Source organism: Protopterus annectens, chromosome 8.part0 (genome assembly GCF_019279795.1).
Source record: "Protopterus annectens isolate FY-2018-M chromosome 8.part0, PAN1.0, whole genome shotgun sequence".
Taxonomy (NCBI): domain Eukaryota; kingdom Metazoa; phylum Chordata; order Ceratodontiformes; family Protopteridae; genus Protopterus; species Protopterus annectens.
The window spans coordinates 327,779,068-327,801,644 of NC_056741.1; positions in this window are offsets into that span (position 1 = coordinate 327,779,068).

Genomic DNA, 22,577 nt, shown 5'->3' on the forward strand with positions numbered 1-22,577 from the left:
TTCCACGACAGGGGACACTATGTATGTACTGAAAAGGAGTTAACAAGGGTAACCAAGACAAAAGAAGATGCAAACCAATATGGATAACTAAAGTGATGAATGCATTTTTAAGAGAAAATGGGAAAATTGCAATGACAGATGAACAATGGCAGCATAATAGGTAAGGGCTTGTGGAGATTCCTAGGGAGGGTACAACAAAATATAATAAAAATGTAAAAGAAGAGATGGAGACAACTTTTGCTGTGAGCATTAGGGCAAGAAATAAGTTATTTTTCAGGTACATATGAAAGAGGAAGAAGGCAGGAAGGGAGACTGAGAAACCAGGTTGGAAGGGACAAATGTATAAGTAGCCCAAAGTACAGGTGAGAATACTAAACATTTTTCATTGGTGCTCACCAGAAAAGGAGAAGTGGCATACCTATCAACTGTCCAGATTTTCACAGAATGGCCAGATTTTTACCTCTTATTTTTTTTGGTCTATCCCTCATAAAATGTGTGTTTTCTGAATTTTTGTGTCAAATCAGTGAGGACTAAATACACTAAATAATATCAGGCATTTGAGTCTTATACTTCATATCCTTTAGAAAATGTATGACAACACAAGACCTTTTATTCTAGCAACTTTCTAAGTTTATAACAGCAATATTTAAAATTTGTCATTTTCGGGACATTGTCTCCCCTTTATTTTGGGTTTTGTCCAGATTTTTTGTGCTAAGAGGTTGAGAGCTATGAGAAGGGGGTACCAGGCTGTACCAATGGTCAATAGAAATGGTAGGATGGACAAATGGGAACATCATTTCTGGACAGGTGGAAAATGCTTTAGTAGGACAGACGAGGATAAACCACAAGGACCAGGTGACATACATTTACACCAGAGTTATCATGTATGGCCCTGCTCACTTTGGGAGGTGGGTATTATTAGATGCTAGTATATGGAGATAACAGCTTTTAAGTGTGTTCTCGTAACAGTATATATAAAACATTTTGTGGTTCATGTGATTGCTTGCCTAGTTTTGTTCCAATATTCCCACTATTAAACCTAAAAAGGGTTACTTGTTTCTAGAAGCTTTATTACATCTTTTCAAAAAGTTTCTTAAGAAAGGTTGGTCCCTCCTGGCAGAAACTAAGCAGTACAAGTACGATTCTACAAGGCTGGAACAAAGAGTTGACCAGGAAATAGGCCATGTTTTCTGACCTCAGTTGTGGCAAAATAACAGAAGTGCTGCTAATGCCAAGGCTTACAAGGTGTCTAGGGAATAACCATTTTAATGTGTTTAAGCATAGATTATCAGTGAGAACATTTTGTCAGGGTTAACTGATTTAGTTCTAGTGCTGGATCAGAATAGAGATGACAGGGATACCTTTGTCAATGTAAGCTATCTGGGTTTCAGACACATGGCATGGTCTTGCACTTGTTCTTACAAAGCTACGAAAGGAAACTGTGAAGATAGCAACAAAACGTGTTAGAGACCAAGAAACAGATATCTATTGTCAGTGGGTGTTATGGAAGAGTCACCTCAAAAAGTGCAAAATGTTTTTTAAACGGTTAAATTCTAGCTCTGTCCTTATACAGAATGTTTCTCTGAGAGCTCATGCAAAGTACAAAAACTGAATCAGTCTTTTCGCAAATGCCATCATGGTTGGGGGCAGTAATAAATGAAGGGGCAAGCCAGAGATTGTAAGGAACTGGAACTGTGTTCTAAGAGGTGGTGGCATTATCTTATTCTTTTCAAGTACATGGCTATGCCCCTGCGAGGACAACACAGAAAACAGGATACCTTTGAAGGATGAAGGGTGAAAAAAAGAGAACAGAAGCACCCAAACAATTATCTTACAGCAAAACTAACCCACTAAGTAAATTTTGAAGTGGCAGAAGTCAAAGTGAATTGTATGCTATGAAGTATGGAACTGAGGGATATGAAACTAATAATGTCTGTTTTTCAGACACTAGTGAGACCACATGTCAGGAAAAGAGAAATCACAAAGCTGAAGAGGGTGCTGAGAGAAGTGACATGGACTGAAGCTTATATGAGTTGATGTTAGGAGACCTCTTCCTTTTTTGCTTCAAACAAGAAGGTTTGAGGTGACAAGATATGCATGAATAAGACATTGAAAAGAAACTAGTTGAAATCATTGAAAATGAAGTGTAGGTCATGGAAGAGAGGAGATAGCTAGCAGATCAAGAGAGCACACTTTATGACAGACTTGTATGAGAAATCACTTTTTTGCACAGAAAGAGACAGACAGACAGACAAACAGACACAGACAGAGGGAGAGAAAGAAAGAAAGTACTTTACAACCAGAACTGGTGGTAAAAAGCGGTTACCTATTATATTCTTGAAAGCCGACAATGTTGAATCTGACATTGTCGACACAAGAATAGTGAAAGTGCAGAACGTCAAACTGGTAAATGGAAATCTCTGTAAGGGGAGATTTCCATTTACTTCAATGTAGTGCAGTCTTGGAGTTGGCATATTTAAGTAACGGGGGGTGTAGGAGGTGCAGCGGGGCTTGCCCCCCTGCCTACACACTTTAGATTTTCTTTTTTTTTTACTTATTTTTTCTGAACATTCAAAATTGTAATGGTTCGATCATTAAAGGTCGACCTTTAGTTATTCGAGCCATTAAACTTTCGATGTTCTTATATAGACCCGTAAAAAGCATATATACTTGAGGCATTTAAATCAGATTGGGTCTTTTTTAAATGCAACATAGGCTCCTGGAGAGCTGGGATTGAAAGAGTCAAGCTTGTTCCTTAGGCCAACTACAATAAGTCCTGCAACATCCATAGTTGAAAATGTCTCCTACAAATGTTATATTTTTGAGAGGGAGTTGACATCCCCAATTCATTAACAAAACTGGGGGAAAGCACTATTCATCAGTTTCATGGCATCTCATATTCTCTTGCCTAAAAAGCAAGCTGACATTTGGCACAAAGGAATAAGCTTTAGGTTTATGTTGTTGCAGTTATATGTAACATAATACTATTTGTCATGAGTATGTACATAGATAATTTTGTTATGCATCTGCAGAAACATATCTGCTGCTACAGTTCCTTTACAGAAAGAAAGATGGCCCAGTATTAAAAGATATTTCAAGGCCTTTTTGACAGCAGAATAATCAGAAGACTCTGAGTTCAATACTTGCAACAATGAAGCCTAAGATAATTGCTGCATTTCTAAATAACCTTCTTACTTATAAAATGTTAAGCAGATGTCAAAGGCTTGAGATAGAAGAAGTCCAGAATGGTGCTTAATACCACATTACACCTCCCACTGAAGAACAGGTGATCAGCCGGAACTAATTCTCAGACAAGGGATCATCAAAACACAGAAAGGAGCATGAATCGTAGCATCAGAACCAGAATACAGTTTTACTAAAGCAAGCAAATGAAGTATAACATTAAAAAATTGAAGGAGTGCAGTAAGAAACAAGCATAATATCAGAGCATTCCTTTCAGACCATTACTACCATCAAATCAGCTTTCCAGTTACTTATATTACTGTTTCCACTTAAAGTGCGTTGTCACACTTTACAGCTACATCATGACATCTAAAGACTTAAGTGCTGCAATGCATTTTGTCCTTATTTCCTGGACTTCATCAACGCAAACACTCTGGACCAGATACTGTGCACTCCAACCAGAGGATCAAACGTATTAGGCTTGGTATAACTAACATGGGAGAGAATTGCACCCCCCCCCCCATTACATCCACATTAGTGAGGTCAGACTACAAAGCAGTCTCCCTCAAAATAAAAATCAACCTGGAATACCCAACTAAACCCATAACAGTTAAGAAATATTCTAAAGCAAACTACATCCTATTAAGTGAGTTTGTTAAAATTTGTGGCAAACTCCAAGAACATTGTTATGCATGCATAATTATTTACAGAAACCCTGTGCAAATGTAAATGGCTGCATTGATGCTGCCATACCTACCAGAAGTAAGCCCAGATCTAACACCAAAGACAAACCCAATTGGTGGAATCTTTGCCTTAACAGGGTGTATAACAAAAGGAAAAAAACATAAATCATGGCCAAAATCAAAGACAAACTCTCATACAGACAAGAGCTCTCTGATTCAACTAAAAAGGAAACTAAGAGGTCTAATAAAATCCAAAAAGACCAATTATGAGGTCAGAATAGCCTCCCAGACTAAGAACAATCACAAGGCCTTCTTCAGCTATGCCAGGAATCTTGAAGGTAACACTCAGCAGTGTGCAAAACTGGTGGTAAATGGTACAACTTTCACTGACCAGGGTGACATAGTGAATCTACTGGCTGATAAATTTAACTCTAACTTCGTCCCCACTACCTCCCTGTGAAATTCCTTCTTGCATATCCCACACACAACTATGAACAGGGAGCAGGTCCTGGTAGCACTCACTAAAGCCAAAAACACTGCTTCAATGGGAACCTGAAAATATTCTCAGTTGTCTCTTTTTTAATTTCTCCAAGTCTTTTGGGTTTCTAATACCATGACGAGAATGGACCCCATTCCTAAGTCAATCTTTGATGCCAGCCAAAAGTGCTCTTAGCAGCACCCACAATGCGCCCAGTAATGACTCCTTCTGCAGTTCTTATGGGCTTACATGTATTGGTAACATATCTAAATACGATTGTAGATTCTTTTTAATAAGACCTGTTGCTCCTACTAATATTGGAACTGTCTGTGTATCTTTCTTCCACATTGCTCTCTCTCATTGCCTGCAGATCCTGATATTTTATGACTTTGTGCCTTTTTGTATGCGAGAATCTGTAGTCATTGGCTGTGGGGATTTCAATGATCAATGCTACTGTTGTCTTCTTTTCATGGTCAACTATATCCAGTTTTCAAGCATCTATCTTTTGAACTGTTGGTAATGGGTGATCTCATGTGATGTAAACGTCATCATTTTCTATAATGCTTTGTGGTTCATGTTTCCAGTACTTTTCAGCCACTTCAATACCATAATGTTTGCATAATCTCCAGTGTAACAGTCTTGCTACATTATTATGCCTTTAAGTACACGGTCCTTCTGCCATTAGTATGTCACAATCAGCAACAAGGTGTGCAACTGTTTCCAGTTCAGTTTTACAAAACCTAGATTTGTCTGTTTCTCCCACATGTTCAATGGACGTTGTGAACCAGAGTGTACATAGCCCCCTATCTTGGGCCTCCAATATTAACCTTTCATCTCTTGCTTTGAATTTGCCTCCCCTTAACCATTCCTGCATTCATTCCTGATCAACATGAAGTTGTCCCAAAAAATTGCTATACTTGCAACTATATTTATGCATTTTCCACATTTGTTGCCTTCTCTTCTCGTCCTTCACCTTGTAGTCTTTCTTTTGTTTTTTGGCAAATTCAGTTGCTGCCTAATTTTTATCTACTTCTGGTTTGATTTCCATTCCTATTTGACACCAATATGGTTTTGCTATATTAAGCAAAGAAGTCAACTTAGATTTATATTTCTCATGTTTCAAAATTTCACAACATTTGGGTCTTGTGAGGTCAGCAGATATAAATGTAATCAATTTCAAGGAGGCCCATCCCACTTTTGGAATGGAGAATATATAATCTTGGTAAGCACTAATGTTTATAAATCATTTGGTGAGCATGAAGCATCCTTCTTCTTTTCTTATCTAATCTATCCAACACATTTTGGGGCCAGTCATTCACTCCAAGACTGTAAGTTAGGACAGGAAGAGCAAACTCGTTTATAGCCTAGACTTTGTTCCTAGATGTCAGAGCTGTTTTTGGGATTAATTTAAGTCTTCTAAAATATTCCTTACTGAGTTTTATTCGCATTTGCTTATGTTTTATTGTTGATCCTTCACCAATTCTCAAATATTTATACACTCCCTCTTGCTCAAGTTCTTTTATAGGACAATCTTGTCCCAAACTGATGTTTTCAAGGTGCTGCAGTTTTCCTGCTTTAAAGGTTGCTTTTACACATTTATCAAAAACAAATGATATTTGTATATCATCTGAAAAAGTTTTGACAACTTGCAGTTGTACTTTCAATTCCTGATCTCATGAGCTATACAGTTTTAAATCATCGACAAAGGGAATATAAGGCTATACACTTTGTTTTCTAGGAGCCAAATTATAGCCATGGTCTAAGCTATTAACTAGACAGCTTAATGGGTTAAGGGCAAGGCAGAATAACAATAGTGACAGAGAGTCACTCTGGAATATCCCCCTTTATCATGGCTTAATTGCAAAGTGGTCTGTCACTGTTTTACGGTCACTGTAATGTAGTCGATCAGTATAGGGTGCATCTTAAACATTTTTAAGCACTCTTTTATCCATGAATGTGAGATACTATCAAATGCTTTTTTGTAGTCAGTCCATGCTGTACTTAGATTCTTCCACTTTTTACAATTCTCTACTATGACTTTATTTAACAACAAATGATCCTTTGTTCCATATGACTTCCTTTTATTGCCCTTTTGTTCTACTGCCATAATTGAGTTTTCTTCTAAATGACAATAAACTCTGTCAGCATCAATTTCTGTGTATAGTTTGTACATCATCAGAAGACAAGTTATTGGTCTATATTTTTTAGGGTACCTTGCAGGTTCACTCTTAAGTAGGAGCATTGTTTTTCCTGTAGTTAGCCAGGTTGGTGTCTGTTCAGTGTGTGCATATAAATATTTCTTACTCATAGTTAAATCTTTGTGCAAAGATGTTAATACTTTTAACCAGAAGTTTGGTACTGCATCTAGGCCTGGGGTTTCCAATTGGAGGCTTTTCTTAACTTTGTTTCAATCTCTCTGGCTGTTACTTCATCCCATTTCATATCATGTACCATTAAACTTCTTATTCTTTCTTTTACTTCTTCAATTCATGTAGCATCTTTATTATGTTCCACAGGATCTTCATAAATGCTTTTCCAAAATGTATCCATCTCTTCTTTTTTTGGTGGTCTTTCAATTCCTTTTACCTTGTTTCCCAGCTGTCTGTACAACATTTTTGGGTCATCAATACATTGCTTATTTTGTGCTTTTCCTTTATATTTATCTGTGTATCTTCCAAGTTTTTCCACCTGTGCTGAGACTTTTAGCTTGTTATTTGTGATAGTGGATGATAGATCCTGGTCTGTTCTAATACTGCTCATTGCTTTCATTACGTCTATCTTTCTTACTATTTTTGTTGATCTGTTCCCTCTTCTATAATCTTCTAACAGTGACACGTCTTGTTTTAATTGCTTTACACCTTTCTCTATTCAATACTTCCATGATGGTATTCAGTTTCTCCCCTTCCTTTCCCTACTACCCTGTGCTCTTATGGTAGAATTTTATCAGTTATTAATTTAGCTGCACAGTAATATATCCTGTTTACTTCTCTTAGATCGCATGGATCTCTATGGACAGTCCTAATTACTGTGTTATTTGTTTTATCAGACTTCTGACTGTTTGGTTTTGTTGACCTTCTGCAGTCTGTTTCTTTCATTGACCTTAATATGTCTATCGATCTCTAATAAATTAAGCAACTCTTCTCATAGCCCATTTTCTTCTAAACTGAGGGCACACTTTTTATTTTTATTTTCCTGTGGGCATTCTCTGGAAAGTTTTATAGCATCTTCCTGTGGCACATTCTTTTCAATTTCATCCTGTGCCATCCATTGTTCTGTCATATGGGAATTATCTGGCCTATCACTCCTCAACATTGACTGTGTCTGAGTTTCCACAGTTTCCTGTTCCCTCGCTTGCTGTTCAACTTCAAGTGAACGTTTATACTGGTTTACTGTGGAAGGCTCCAAAATATCTTCATATGACACCTGACCAATTGCTTCCTGTTCCACTGGTTTCCCCTTAATTTGGATACCCATTGCTCTATCCTGTTGTGGTGCTTTCTGAATTAGATTTTCTACACATTGAATCCTTTCTACACTGTCTCCTAAATGGCATAAAACATGATCTAGCAGGATCACTTGAGGCACTCAGAACAGGCCACAACTGTCATCCCTCTTCATAAGGGTGGACCATCAACCCACCCTGGGAACTACAGACCAATCAGTCTGAACCTGTGGTTCCTCTTATACTGAGTAGGATTACTGTCGCAACAACATATCATTAGTAGGGTAAAACTAACCTCTCTCACGATGGTCTAAACCCAGCTCACGTTCCCTATTAGTGGGTGAACAATCCAACACTTGGTGAATTCTGCTTCACAATGATAGGAAGAGCCAACATTGAAGGATCAAAAAGCAATGTCGCTATGAACATTTGGCTGTCACAAGCCAGTTATCCCTCTGGTAACTTTTCTGACGCCTCCTGCTTAAAATCCAAAAAGCCAGATGGAGCATGAGGCCGCGCTTTCATGGTCTGTATTCATACTGAAAATCAAGATCAAGTGAGCTTTTGCCCATCTGTTCCACAGGAGATTTCTGTCCTCCTTGAGCTCACCTTAGAACACCTGCGTTACTCTTTGACAGGTGTACCACCCCAGTCAAACTCCCCACCTGACACTGTCCCCAGAGCGGGTCACAGTTGGACACCCAGGTGCTTGAAGCCAAAAGCGAGAGCCTCTTTGGGGCTCGCCCCCATGCCTCACTGGGTAAGTGAAAGAATGATAAGAGTAGTGGTATTTCACCCACGGCAATCTGACAAGTCTGATGCACAAAGCCATGGAATTAATTATCATGGAAATGATCAACAAGGACATTGGCAACCTATAGACACTGGTTCAGCCTGGCAGACTTCTTAGAAAGGGTCACCGATGCTATGGATGAGGGGAAAACAGTGGATACTGCATACCTTGACTTGGACAAGGAATTTGATATAATACCCTACTCAGGTATTTTTGACAAACTCTCAGAACTCGGCATAAATCCTTACTTAACTCACTGGATTGCAGACTGGCTCACAGATAAGACCCATGGAGTAGAGACTGGTGAGACTACATCCACAGGAGACTGGTCACCAGCAGAGTACCCCAGGGTTCCATGTTGGGCCCACCCCTGTGTGGCATCTACTTATCAGCAGTAAAGGCTAATGTCAAAGACCTTTGGCTCACCAAGTTCACAGATGACTGTAAATTGGGAACTATTATAGATTCCCCCCATGACAGCAGCATCCTACAAGAGGGTCTAACACAAACAAATGACTGGTGACAAAGCTACAGATTAAAATTCAACACAAAGAAATGCATTATAGTGCCCTTTGCAAAATTCTCCACCCAAGCTAATTACTTCATTGATAAAACACCTCTAAGATTTGACCTGATAGTTAGAGATCTGGAAATATATGTAGACAATAATCTGGCCTTTGACCAAGACATAGCCAAATAAATCATTCTATGTCCCCCTGCTCATAAAAAAGTATATGGCATCCAGGTCCAAGGAAGTCATTGTGCCACTCTACTCAGCCCTTATCAGACCCATCAGTGAGTATAATGCTCCCTTTGGCATGTACCTAACCAGGTACGTGCAACACTGGAATACCCTCAAAGGTTCATCAACAGGAAAATGCAAGGTATGAATACCCTATCCTACACAGATCTCCTTAAGGCCCTGTCTCTGTACTCAGTCTCCTACAGGTTACTGAGAGGTGATCAATGCCTAGCATATAAGGCATCCTTTTTTCCATCTTTGATGGATCTCTTGCACATCTGCAAGACAAACAGCACCAGAAAAACTAGATCCAAGGACCTAAACTTTGGCTGGTACATAAGCAGAGCATGCCAGAGAGAACAATATGTGTATCAAAGGAATTATGTACTATGGAATAAGTTTCCTATCTATGTGAAGCAGAGTTCATCCCTGAGCCTATTCAAAAGAAACATTGATCACTGGATGGGAAATCACAAATTTACCCCCAGTCTGGCCCCATATCTTTGATGGACAGAGGTCAATGGTAAATATATTAATCCCCAACTAACCTACCCTACATAACTCTTAACCACCTCTTTACTAACATACCTCACCATATAGGTGTCCAAGGAAGTCAAGGACAAAACTGTGTTAGGTTGAAAAACTAGGCTTTTAAAGGCCCTGGTGGTCATTAGCCTAGTATAAGCATATGAACTTATTTATTTGGGCTATTATTTACTGCAGATCCAAAAACTTGTTTTAAAGCCTAGTACCAAATAAATTTGAAGTATCTCATAGTGACATCACCTCTGGGATTGGACCATAGACTTCAATGGACAACCTGGCTGCATCTACTTGTGGCAAAGCTGGCTAGTAATGCCACAATATTTCAAAGATTGTGCCTTGATAGCACACTTCTTTAATATTTCAGAATTCATGACAGGGGCTGTTTCTGTAATCATGGAAAATGTGATTCAGAGACATGTTAGCTGCAGTGAGGAAATACCTCATTATTGGCTAATTTGTATGTCTCTGTATTGCCCATAATTTCTGCACATGCAAATTAGCACTTTTTTGGGGTAGTCAATACTGACAACCTATGAATCACACTGACATAGGCAAACCTCCTCATTTACTCTAACACACACACACACACACACACACACACACACACACACACACACACACACACACACACACATGCACTCTACCAACACCTTGCCGCTAAACTCCCTGACTTACCTTTTCTGAGGTTGAAAACAATAGCTAGATGGCAGCATTTGACTAGCTGAGGTAACTTACGCATCTGAGTGATTTTCTAAGTGATTCGGCTGTGTAATTACCTCACTGCGGGCATTTTCCGAGAAGAGAGAGCACACGACTAATTAGTATAGGCCAGTTTTGCCGAATGATTGATTAGCATTTGTGGTAGGCCACAGACACAGTCCATTGTAGTACTGTATTTCACTGTGGTAGGACTTGACCATGTGCAGTAACACTTCTAAATTACATTCAAATGTAATTTATTTATTTATTTATTTTTACTGAAGTAATGTCTGCAGAATTAAACATGTTTTTCTGACAAGGACCTTGGTTCTGTTTCTCACTTCCTTGCCTCTTCAGGGTTTGTTTATATGTATATATATATATATATATATATATATATATATATATATATACACACACACACACATATGGGTCTACCTGATAACACCATTATATTTATATATATATATATATATATATATATATATATATATATATGGGTCTACCTGATAACACTGACATGCCAAAACACCGACAACGAAATAACCGACACGACAAAACCAAAAAAAAAGAAAGTTCAAAAACACAAAACTTCACATGCCCGACAATCCACAATCCCGACAATCAACAAAACAAATACCTTTCCTGAAAAACACACACAACACAAGCACACCAAAAACCTTACAAACCTACACTAAACCTTATATACACAACTATCTATGCACTAACCTTAACCTAAACCCTAACCCTAAGGTCCGTCACTATTGCACACTTACCTTACCCGCATCCTAACCCTACTTCACTTAATCCACCCCTAACCCTCAAGTCCGTCACTATCGCACACTTACCTTACCCGCATCCTAACCCTACCTCACTTAATCCACCCCTAACCCTCAAGTCTGTCACTATCGCACACTTACCTTACCCGCATCCTAACCCTAACTCACTTAACCCTCCCATAAACCTAAAGTCCATCACTATCGTACACTTACCTGACCCGCACCCTACCCTAATGTCCGTCGCTATCACACACTTACCTTACCCACACCCTGACCCTAACGTCCGTCCCTATCGCACACTTACCTTAACATGTCGGTGTTCTCAGTGTCGGGATTTTCAACTGTCGGTCTTCTCCGTTGTCGATCTTTCAGTGTCGATGTTCTCGTTGTCAGCGTTTAGAAATGTCAGTGTTTTCAGGTAGCCCTATATATATATATATATATATATATATATATATATATATATATATATATATCCGCGGTGGTGGTGCTGCGGTAGCGTTGTCACCTCACAGTAAGACTCTGTCTGGTTCGATTCTTAGCTAGAGCATCTTCTGCATGGAGACATGCGTGAATGGGCGTACCTTCGTTGAAGGTTGTGCATCAGGGCTGGTAACTCGGCACGTAAAAATCAACTACCAATCATTAGCGGACCGGAGTTCCGCTGTGGCGACCCCTAACCGGGAAAAGCCGAAAGACACAAACACATATATATATATATATATATATATATATATGGTATACCTTCATTTATTTGAAAGGAGGTTGTATGATGCACCAAAGTGCAAAAGTGCAACCTTCAGATGTCTGGAATGTCGAGTGACAGTGTTGCAAATTCCAATGAGCGAATGCACATTGGCAGTCGCTCATTGAAATTTGGCATTTCAGGTGCAGATCACACTATAGCGGAGATTGGGAATGAACTCTTCCCTCACTGTAGTGCAATCTCGGAGTTTGTATATTAAAGCAGGGGGGTGCATGGGGGCTTGCTCCCCTGCATAACGATGTTCAGAGATGTTTGGAGTTCAAAAATGGTCTAATCTGGTTTTCCAGATTACCATTTTCGACAGTTTGTTTTTTCGATATGTTGTGTGTCGGCATTTAAAGTCACACAATAGTGCAAACGCACAAATGCCTTTCACACAAATGAATGTGTATATATATATATATATATATATATATATATATTTTTTTTTTTTTTTTTTTTTTGCAACGTTGGGGTTGCACGGTCTCTTTTAGTACAGAATGCTGCCGCCACATTACTAACTTATGAACTACATTCTTCCTGCATTTTACATATTCCTCATGCTTTGCATTGTTTACCAGTTAGATTTCATATTATCTCCAAGGGTTTAGTTTTAACAAATCAGACATTACATGATTTTGCTTCTGCATATCCAAAAGAACTGTTGCAAACCTGTATCCTGCTTGGGTTATTTGGTCCTGTATTACCAGACTCCCCGATATCCCTATCTTCCAAATGAATTCATTTTACTTTCTTCCCTTTTTGTGTTTCCCTTAAAACTCTGGAACACCTTCGACAGAATGCTAACCAGTTGCCTTGCTAAATCTGACTTTCATTGTCAACTGGAATTCTTGCTTGTTATTAAGTTGGAGTTTTATGACTTTTATGACTATTTTACTATTATGAATATTTGGTTACTTTTCTCAGGTCATTGGTTTGTAATACAATTCTTATTTCCACCCTTATAAGTACTCACCATCATCAACTGTTTCCAGTTTTCTGGAAGAAATACACATTCTTTAAAAGAAAGTTAAAAGTGTATCTAGAAGTTCAGATAAGCAATCCTTTGTGGAACAAATTGTAAGCTAGGACTTCTGTCAGGGCTCCTGAAATTTGGTTTCTTGAGTCTTTTTAGTGCTTTCTTCACCAAGTCAGGGATACAGGAGGACAAGAGATTGACGTACACTGACAGTTCAAAGCCACCCTATTCATCATACAGCATATACTAAAAAAATTATATTTAAAAATAATGACCATCTCAGCTGAGGATGTAACCAATTTGTCTTAATACACTATATGGCCAACTGGATAGGTTATTTTGTTAATAAGATCACATACCTATAGTATCATTTAACAGTGTCATTCAGAGCTGATAGTAAAAGTCATACTTCTTTTAGTGACAAAAATATGGATAAAGCTTGCTTGCCATGCTGAAGTACTTAAACTAATAGCCCAGCTGCAGAAATTAATTCATTACCCAGCCAGTTTTACTCCCCAAAGTAGCTGCATAAATCTGCAACAATGGTGTACGACAAGCCTTTTATATTCTAATGTTATTATGGTTTTAAGAAATGGTAGTAACCTTAAGGACTACATGTCACATGGTCATGCCTCAGGCTGATGACATTTTCAGTAAAAAGTTTAGAGTTAATGAATTGCCCTAATCTCTATTTTTAATTCTCAGTCATGGCAACAATTTGTGAAAAATTACATGGTATCAAAAATAATTAAAATTATTGACAAAGCAGTGGAAAATTGAAGAGAGGATAATTTTCAACAGGAGATGAAATACATTTACAACAGCAAGTAATGGAAAGACACAAGTTTGTTTTCACATTTCTCCATTACAAATGTGTTGATTCCAGTAAGAGCCACAATTTCCAGTTTTGTTTTCACTAAATAATTTTATCACCATTTTAATTCACTTTATTAATGAATCCCCTATAGCTACCAATGTATATTGTATTGTGGGATATTTTTGAGCTGTATCTCACTATGAGTGGATATGCATAGAAACCAGATAATGTACAATATGTAATGTTTCTACATTTCATAAGAAAGGAAACCAGGAAAGTATGTAGTTCTCTTAAACTTAGTGAAGAGGACAGACAAACAATCTGTTGTAAGAGAGAAATTTAAGGAATACAGCAGTCCTAAGGGGGGGGGGGGGACTTTCTCTCTTCAAACATTTATTCTGCACAAGGAAGCAGGGCCTACACACCAGTATTAATGCTTATGTCACTAATTAGAAAAAAATGAGCAAATGATAGCAAATTGGGTGCGTTTCACAATTTGTTAATCAGGGCAAAAAAGTCAGAGGGATTACAATTTCTATTTAAGAGGTAGAGTTTGAGAGAATCAGACATGAGTATAGATAAATTGACTGTGTACTACGTTAGCATTGTTGCCTCACAGCAAGAGGTTCTCTGGTTCGATTCTCGGCTGGAGCGCCTTCTTTGCAGAGTCTGCATGTCCTCCCTATGGTCAAATGAGTGTTAAAGACATGCAGTAGGTGCATGTGTGTGTGCCTTCTGTGAAGGCTGAGCACCAGGCTGGCAACTCGACTCTGTACAAACTCCACTACCAATCAATCTGCGGACTGGTGAGCCCCTGTGGTAACCCCTAATGGGAGAAGCTGAAAGACAGATTGTGCATAACTTCAAGTTGGCAGACAGAAAAAATAACTGAATCTGTAGGAGTTTATAAAATTAAAATGGTTATAAATAAAATGAGGATGAAGCAAAGAGTAAAAGTAAACAGCAATAATAATGATATGCAGAGCTATGAGATGCTAAGGTTGGCAGCCAGGGAATGTTATGCAGTTAAGATAAAACTGTGCTCAGCAGGTGTGGTTATCAACAGAGTTGGGAGATCTGCAGAACTATAGGCAATGTGGTGGCAGAAACAACTTTGTAAGAAGTATGTAAAGCACAACAAGGGAGTTTCAGAGAATGTACATGTTGTGCAGGTTAAAATAGTTAATATGTTTGCTGAAACAGACAGATGCCAATACAGACTGATACAAAGCAATGCTGTACTAAGGGAAATTTGGGGACTGAAAAACATATTATTAATTGCAAAAAAATATTAAATTTAAGCTAGACACTAGAGTACATTTTGAAGTTATGAGGCACTGTTGGTAAATCACCATGTACTTCCCAAATATACTCAAAGCACAAAGTGAACCCTGTGGGTTAAATGTAATTTCCACTTTAATAAAATAAAAAGAAACATGCTACTTTATTTCAGACTGTGGTTTTGGATCAGACCTATAGACAAGCCAAATGCATTGTATCACTTTACATGTGTGAAACATGGCAAATGAAACACATAGCAGACAGAAACAAAGGCATTTGTACATTTGTGAGGGTGTCAGAGTCTACAGGTTGGGTATTTTTTTCCGGTTTACTATTGTTTGTGTGAACGACATTCTATCGGCTGCAATGTGCAGAATGTCGAACGCACAAGCAGTTTTGCACCAGATAGTCGACTCCACTTATGCGAATGCACAACTGCATTCGCATAAGTGGAAATCGACTATCTGCATGGAGATCACGGTACAGTGGGGAGTGGAAATTCATACACATCCCCACTGTAGTGCGATCTCGGAGTTAGAATATATAAGTAGGGGTTGTGGGGGGTGCAGGGGAGCTTGCCCCCCTGCAAAAATGTGATAGCTGTATAGGAGTTTAATTTACATCAGCTCCTATATGGCTATCACATGGTAGTTTCGACAACAATGTCGAGTCAAATGCATCGAGCATTTGGTTCGACATTGTGAACGGTAGTTTTTTTTACTTTTGGTATTACCATTCATTTAAAAACTTAAAAAAAAATGTTTTTCAGTTCGAATAAACAATAGCAAACCTTTATTTTCAGTGTCACTAAGGCATACAGTTCCCAGAATATTAAGACATTATTTTCAGAAAGTTTAAACACTCAGTGGAAAATGCAGTGCAGAAAAAGGAAACTAATAATAAGAAAAGTACAGCAACTGACTCAAGCAATGATGTCTTGCAGAAGTATGCAGAATGATCCATTGGGCAAGGTTGCTTGCCAGGAGAATACCATTCTAGAATACTTCTAGATGTTGTTTCTAAAGCCCGTGTACCTAGAAGAATGCTAATAACTCTAAGAGAAACAACAGAGCAAGAGTTCAAAAAATGAAGTAACTGTGAAGCAAACAGAATCTGCTGAGTGGGTTAATAGTGTGATCTCTATAGTGAGGTAGAGAAGACTCAGAATGTATCTAGACTTCTTCAAAAGTAATTAAAAAAGAGCACAATACCCTGCTAACACTTGAAAAAAAGCTGTGTCAATCATACCAAATCCAAAATATGTTTCAGCATTAGATGTTATGCAGAGTTTTTGAAAATATAGTCTAGGCAAAGAAAGCTCAGTGTTTAGCAGATTTAAAATACCACCGAGAAGATAAAAACTAATCATGCTACCAGTTAGTATTTTATTAGCTCCTGAGATGTTGCAAAGGGCCATTTCATGGATTACAGAATGTATGGAGGGTATGTCATTATTTCTGATAATTTGGTGGTCTTGGTTAAACCAAGCATAAGTATGACAAAAGACTGAGTAAATAGATAGGCAAATTAAGACACTATAATTTATAGGTCAATTGAAGCAAATGCCAGATTTGTGTAAGCTGTCTGAAGAATATACCAGAACCATTGCCTTATTTTTTAAACATCATGAAACTTTATAAATGAATATCACAAGCATAACATGACAGACTGAGGTGCTCACTCAGTCTGTCTAACTTTCATGTTGTTACTGAACTCCATTGAGACCATTTCATGTCTGTTTTAACTTGTATGAAAAGTATACATTATATAACTTTGTCTGCCTTATATAATCAGCACAGGCATGCAGTTCTCTCTAGGTAAAGCCTTAACTTTGCAAAAGGCTGCCTCATACTCAGCTGTGCTAGTCGTGAATATCCACAGACCATGTCCAGAAAGTACAGTTGCTCTTTTCAGTGAGTCAGCATTAAGCTAGAATTTTATCTCTGTGACAAAGCAAAAAATGAAACCTCTTTTCCTTTTACTACATTAATGTTAATGTATTACAGTCTCCATTTTAAATTATAAATTTGTATTAAGCTTTCATCAACCTAACGAAGTATCTACTTCCTGCATAACAGACAGCTAGAATCCTGAGGACTAAACAAAGCATTTTCTTCTAACAGAATTTTCATAGTAATCAAGAACTGTCCATCTCCATATTGCCATTATTAGCAATTTATTACCAAACAAATCCAAGGTTTTGTAGGTGATATTCCCCACTCATTTCATTAAGTCCATTTGTTTCAAATCTCGCATCAAAATTATTTTCTGCTAAAGTATGTATTAAGTCAAATGTGCCTTGATGTATAAAATATGTGAAATATATGGTCCTTGTATCGTTGATGAAAACTCCATAAACCCTTGGTATCATTTCCTGATCTCCCTTAAAAGGAATGCAGAGATTTTTTCAGCATTATTATATTTATCCTATTTTATCTCACATGAAAATGTTAGACATTTGTTCAGAAAAAAAACTAGGGTACACAAAGTGTGTGTGTGTGTGTGTGTGTGTGCGTGCGTGCGTGCGTGCGTGCGTGCGTGCGTGTGTGTGTGTGTGTGTGTGTGTGTGTGTGTGTGTGTGTGTGTGTTTGTGCGCAGTTGTGTCTGGTCTGTGTCTAGATCTACTAGCTTCCCATTTTAAAAGAATACATTTACCATATCCAGCTATCAATCCAAACTTGATCTTCATCTAGAAGAGTGAAACAGTGTCAAAGAAACAGAAGAATCTTGAGGACCTCACAAAGCCTTTTTTAAACAGTGCAAACCAGTGCTTTTGTTTAGACACACCAAGTTTATTAACACACAGAAGCACGAAATAATCCACAGAATGAACGCCTTGACAGTTACAGCGTTTTCGTCCAAATAGACTTCATCAGATAAAATCACCTTTTCCTTGAAACAAGTATATATATAGAACCATTAAAAATTGCACCAATCATATATCGGTTCACATTTAAAACGTACAAATCAACCTACAAGCTACTAAATAAATAATTAATTCGTCACTTCCTGTTTCCATAAAAATTGATTCTTAGTTATATTTAAATAAACTTTAAATAAGTAAATAAATAAATATAATTATTACTTTAAAACTCCTAAAATGTTGACAGTTTAAAAATGTTAAAAAGTTAAAAAGTATTCATAAAAAAACTTCATTAAAAAAGACTTGTTAAGTATTTTAACCTGAATGCTTAATACAAATGTTAACCTAAAATACAACAAGGGTGCCACCTACTGACAAATTCTAACAATGGAAAAAATATCACACTCTAGCAGATCTAATTTTCAAGAGGGGCAAAATGGAAATATATTCATTTAACCCTGGTTTTTTATTTGCCTCTAGGGTCACTTGCCACCATAACTCTTTATAGGCAATATTTTCCTCCCAAAGGCCCCCTCTTATATTTCTTTTTATTTGATCTAAAACAAAAAATTGAAATTTGGCCCCCACACATGTCTTAGTGTGCCTATAAATAGCATTTGTTTCTTTTCCCTTTTTAACATCGTACATGTGTTCATAAATACGTCTCTTTAATGTCCTTTCCGTCTTTCCTACATAAAATGAAGGACATTTCAAACAAGTAGCCAGATACACCAATCCTATAGATTCACAATTATAATAACCCTTACTAGTTATGCATCTACCCCTGCTGGCCAAGAAAACTTTTTCACTATTTATAATATGTACACATTGTTTGCATTTACCACATTTGAAGGTTCCAAGTTTGTCCCTATTTCCAACTTGACTTCTCATATTACCACAGTTGTTATGTTCCAAGATCCTTTTATACTTGCTGTATTTTTAAATACTATTCTTGGTGTCTCATGTGGTAACCCATCCAAATCCGTGAGGGCCCTAAATCTTTCCCATTCCTTTTGGAAAGTATTTTTGATGTTCTTGTTCAGTAAATTATATTCTAAAACCAAGGATTTTTGAAAGTTCCCTTCCTTCTCCCCCTCTTGGTCATTCTGCTCGTTACTCTTACCAAAAATGGGTTCAAACCTCCCTTTTCTTCCTTCTTCCACTTCCGTTCTAATATTTTTAATAAATTCTGGTGGGTATTCTCTTTCTAGGAACATTTTCTCTAACAAATCACATTCCACTTTAAATTTTTCCTCATCATTTGTCATCCTAGACCCTCTCACAAATTGCCCTTTCACTATGTTTTTTTTGCAATATATTGGGTGGGCACTTTTGAAGTGCAAAAAGGAATTCACATAAGTGGGTTTTCTATAGACCTTTGTTTCAAACTTTCTGTCCCTTTTTGTAATTTCCACATCCAGGTATTGAATTTTAGTTTCAGAATAAATATAAGTAAATTTTAAAAAATCTGTAGTCTTTTCTATATATGTAATAAATTCATCCAAGACATCCTTACCCCCTGTCCAAAAAATTATAATGTCATCCAGAAACCTCTTGTATAAAGTCCAAAACTTTGCATAAGGGGAGGTCAGTACATACCGTTCCTCCCAATTTGCAAGAACTAAATTGGCAAAGGTAGGTGCACAGGCTGCCCCCATTGCTACGCCTTGTAGTTGTCTAAAAAATTCACCATTAAAGGTTAAATAATTATTTTTTAATGTAAGGTCCATTAAGCCTGTGCACACTACCTTTTCTTCTAAGGTCAATTTACTATCCCCAAAGATTTCCTCCTCAAACATTCTCATACCAGCCTCATAAGGTATAGACCCAAATAAATCAACAATATCTATTGTAACAAAAATCAGTTCGTCACTATAAAAACTATTATTCAGGCCTCTCAGTAGATCCCAAGAATCTTTTAAAATGGCTCTCTTTTCTAGCCATATATGTTTGGCCCTTTGATCTACATACTTGGCTAGTGAATTTGTTTTAGACCCTCCTGCTGAGACAATGGGTCTCAGTGGAGGGTCCAACTATCTTTGTGTATCTTTGGTATACCAAAGATGGCTGGTATAATAGGCTTCTCTATTTTCAAAAGGAAAAAGTTTTCATATCAAAGAGGTTTTCATTTAACATATCTTCTAAAATATTGTCAATACGTTCATAGGCAGTCTTAATTTCATTTAATGAGACTGTACTATATTTAACTTCATTTCTTAGTATGTCATTCATCTTTCCTTCGTACAATATGACATCCATCACAACAATACCCCCACCCTTATCGGGTTTCATTACCCTTACATTTTTATTGTATTTCAACTCTTCCAACTTCTTATATTCTTGGGGGTTAAGGTTGTAATGTACTCTATTTTGTTTCACATTTCTTTCCATCTTCCTAATTTCATTCTCCATGATAATTTCAAAATTCTTCAACTGATTATGAATCGGGGTTATTGGTAGATTTTATTACCAACTGGTTCTTATTGTTATTAACATTTCCCAATCCCAAGGTGTTGATTCCTATCCCTTCCTTATGAAATAACAATTCTAAATTCATTTTCCTAAGGAAAAGTTTCATATCAATTAAAGTCTGGGTGGAATTGCCTTGGGTAAGTGGGATGAATTTAAAACCTTTTTCTAAAAGTTTAAAATGTTCAACTTTTAACACAATATTACTAAAATTATATATGGTGAACCCATCAAGGGTATTAATGTTTTCTTTAACTACTATTCCATGTGTATTCACTTCAGGGTTAGGGGTCTCTAATAAAATGGTCTCCCCCTCCCCCTTCTCCCCCCTCGTTTCTGAAAATTTCCATAACTTCTGTTGTTTTCCCATCTCCCTTCTGCATACCTGTCAAGGGGTGGGAATTCAACATCATATTCATTCGCATTAATTTCCATCCCTTCCTCATTGTCGTAGTGATTTTCTACCACTTTATTATTTTTATAATGATTAGGGACATTATTATTATAATACTGCTTTCTAAAAAGTGGGGTTTTGGATAACAAACTTGAATTTCATATTAGTGAATATCCCTCCTTAATTTATCCATTTTCTGTCCACCAAAGTCTTACATTTATTGTCAACATCATCCTTTAATTTAAAATACTTATTTCTTTCCATTTCTATTTCAAACATCAGGTCATTTTAATAGAAACATCCAAAGTATCAATTTGTGCTTGTAGGTTTTCCAAATTCCTATTATTCTCCTCTATAATTAGTTTAACAATGCTCAGGCCACATGTATTGAATACAGCTAACAATTCTTTATGAAAAATAGAGCCGGCTTGCACATTGTTAGGATATTTCCAGGTCCTAAGACCTTTAGGTACAATATCACGTTTTAGGCATTCACCCAAATATGCATTTTCTATAACAGTACTTTTGTATTTTTGTAACAGTTTATATAAATTGTCCATCTTCTTATGATAAGAATCCGTGTTGTTACCATTAGGCAACCTATTACCAGAAATTTGGAAGCTATATTGTACTTGCAACCAGTCTTTCAAATCAACAGTTTTTTTGTGGCAAACAGTACCTGGTAAAGAGCGCCTTGTGTCCGTTTGTTTCTTTTCAGCCCTCGACACACTAGGTTCCTGTGTATCCCCATAAAGGATACCGGGGGTAGCTGCGGGATTAAAGCTACTGCCATTTGTTTCTCCTTCTCGGCCGTTTCTACCACCGCCTTCCAAATCCCGTTTCCGCTTGCTCCTCGGACCGTTAGCCACTTGTTCATCACATCCGTATTCATTACCACACACTCCATTCACCTCCTGGTTCAACATGGATTTACAAAGGCGTCAATAGGTCAATAAGCTCCTTAATTGACCAATGAGCTTCCTAGACTGCTGCCCGAGTCGGTTGTCTCATTACTTCTCCCTTCTCCTTCCATATCAAAACTGACAACAAGAAAACTGTAAAACTGCTCCAACCTCCAAATGCCACTAAACCAAGCAAAAAGGAAGCGGCGACAACTGCAGGTGAAGAAGATCCTCCAAGTTTATTAACACACACAGAAGCGAAATAATCCACAGAATGAACGCCTTGACAGTTACAGCGTTTTCGTCCAAATAGACTTCATCAGATAAAATCACCTTTTCCTTGAAACAAGTATATATATAGAACCATTAAAAATTGCACCAATCATATATCGGTTCACATTTAAAACGTACAAATCAACCTACAAGCTACTAAATAAATAATTAATTCGTCACTTCCTGTTTCCATAAAATAAATAATTATATTTATTTATTTACTTATTTAAAGTTTATTTAAATATAACTAAGAATCAATTTTTATGGAAACAGGAAGTGACGAATTAATTATTTATTTAGTAGCTTGTAGGTTGATTTGTACGTTTTAAATGTGAACCGATATATGATTGGTGCAATTTTAATGGTTCTATATATATACTTGTTTCAAGAAAAGGTGATTTTATCTGATGAAGTCTATTTGACGTCGCTGTAACTGCAGCTTTCATTTCTGGAAGTTTTACAGTTTTTTTGTTTAGACACAGTATCAAGTGGTAAGGACAGGCCATCCT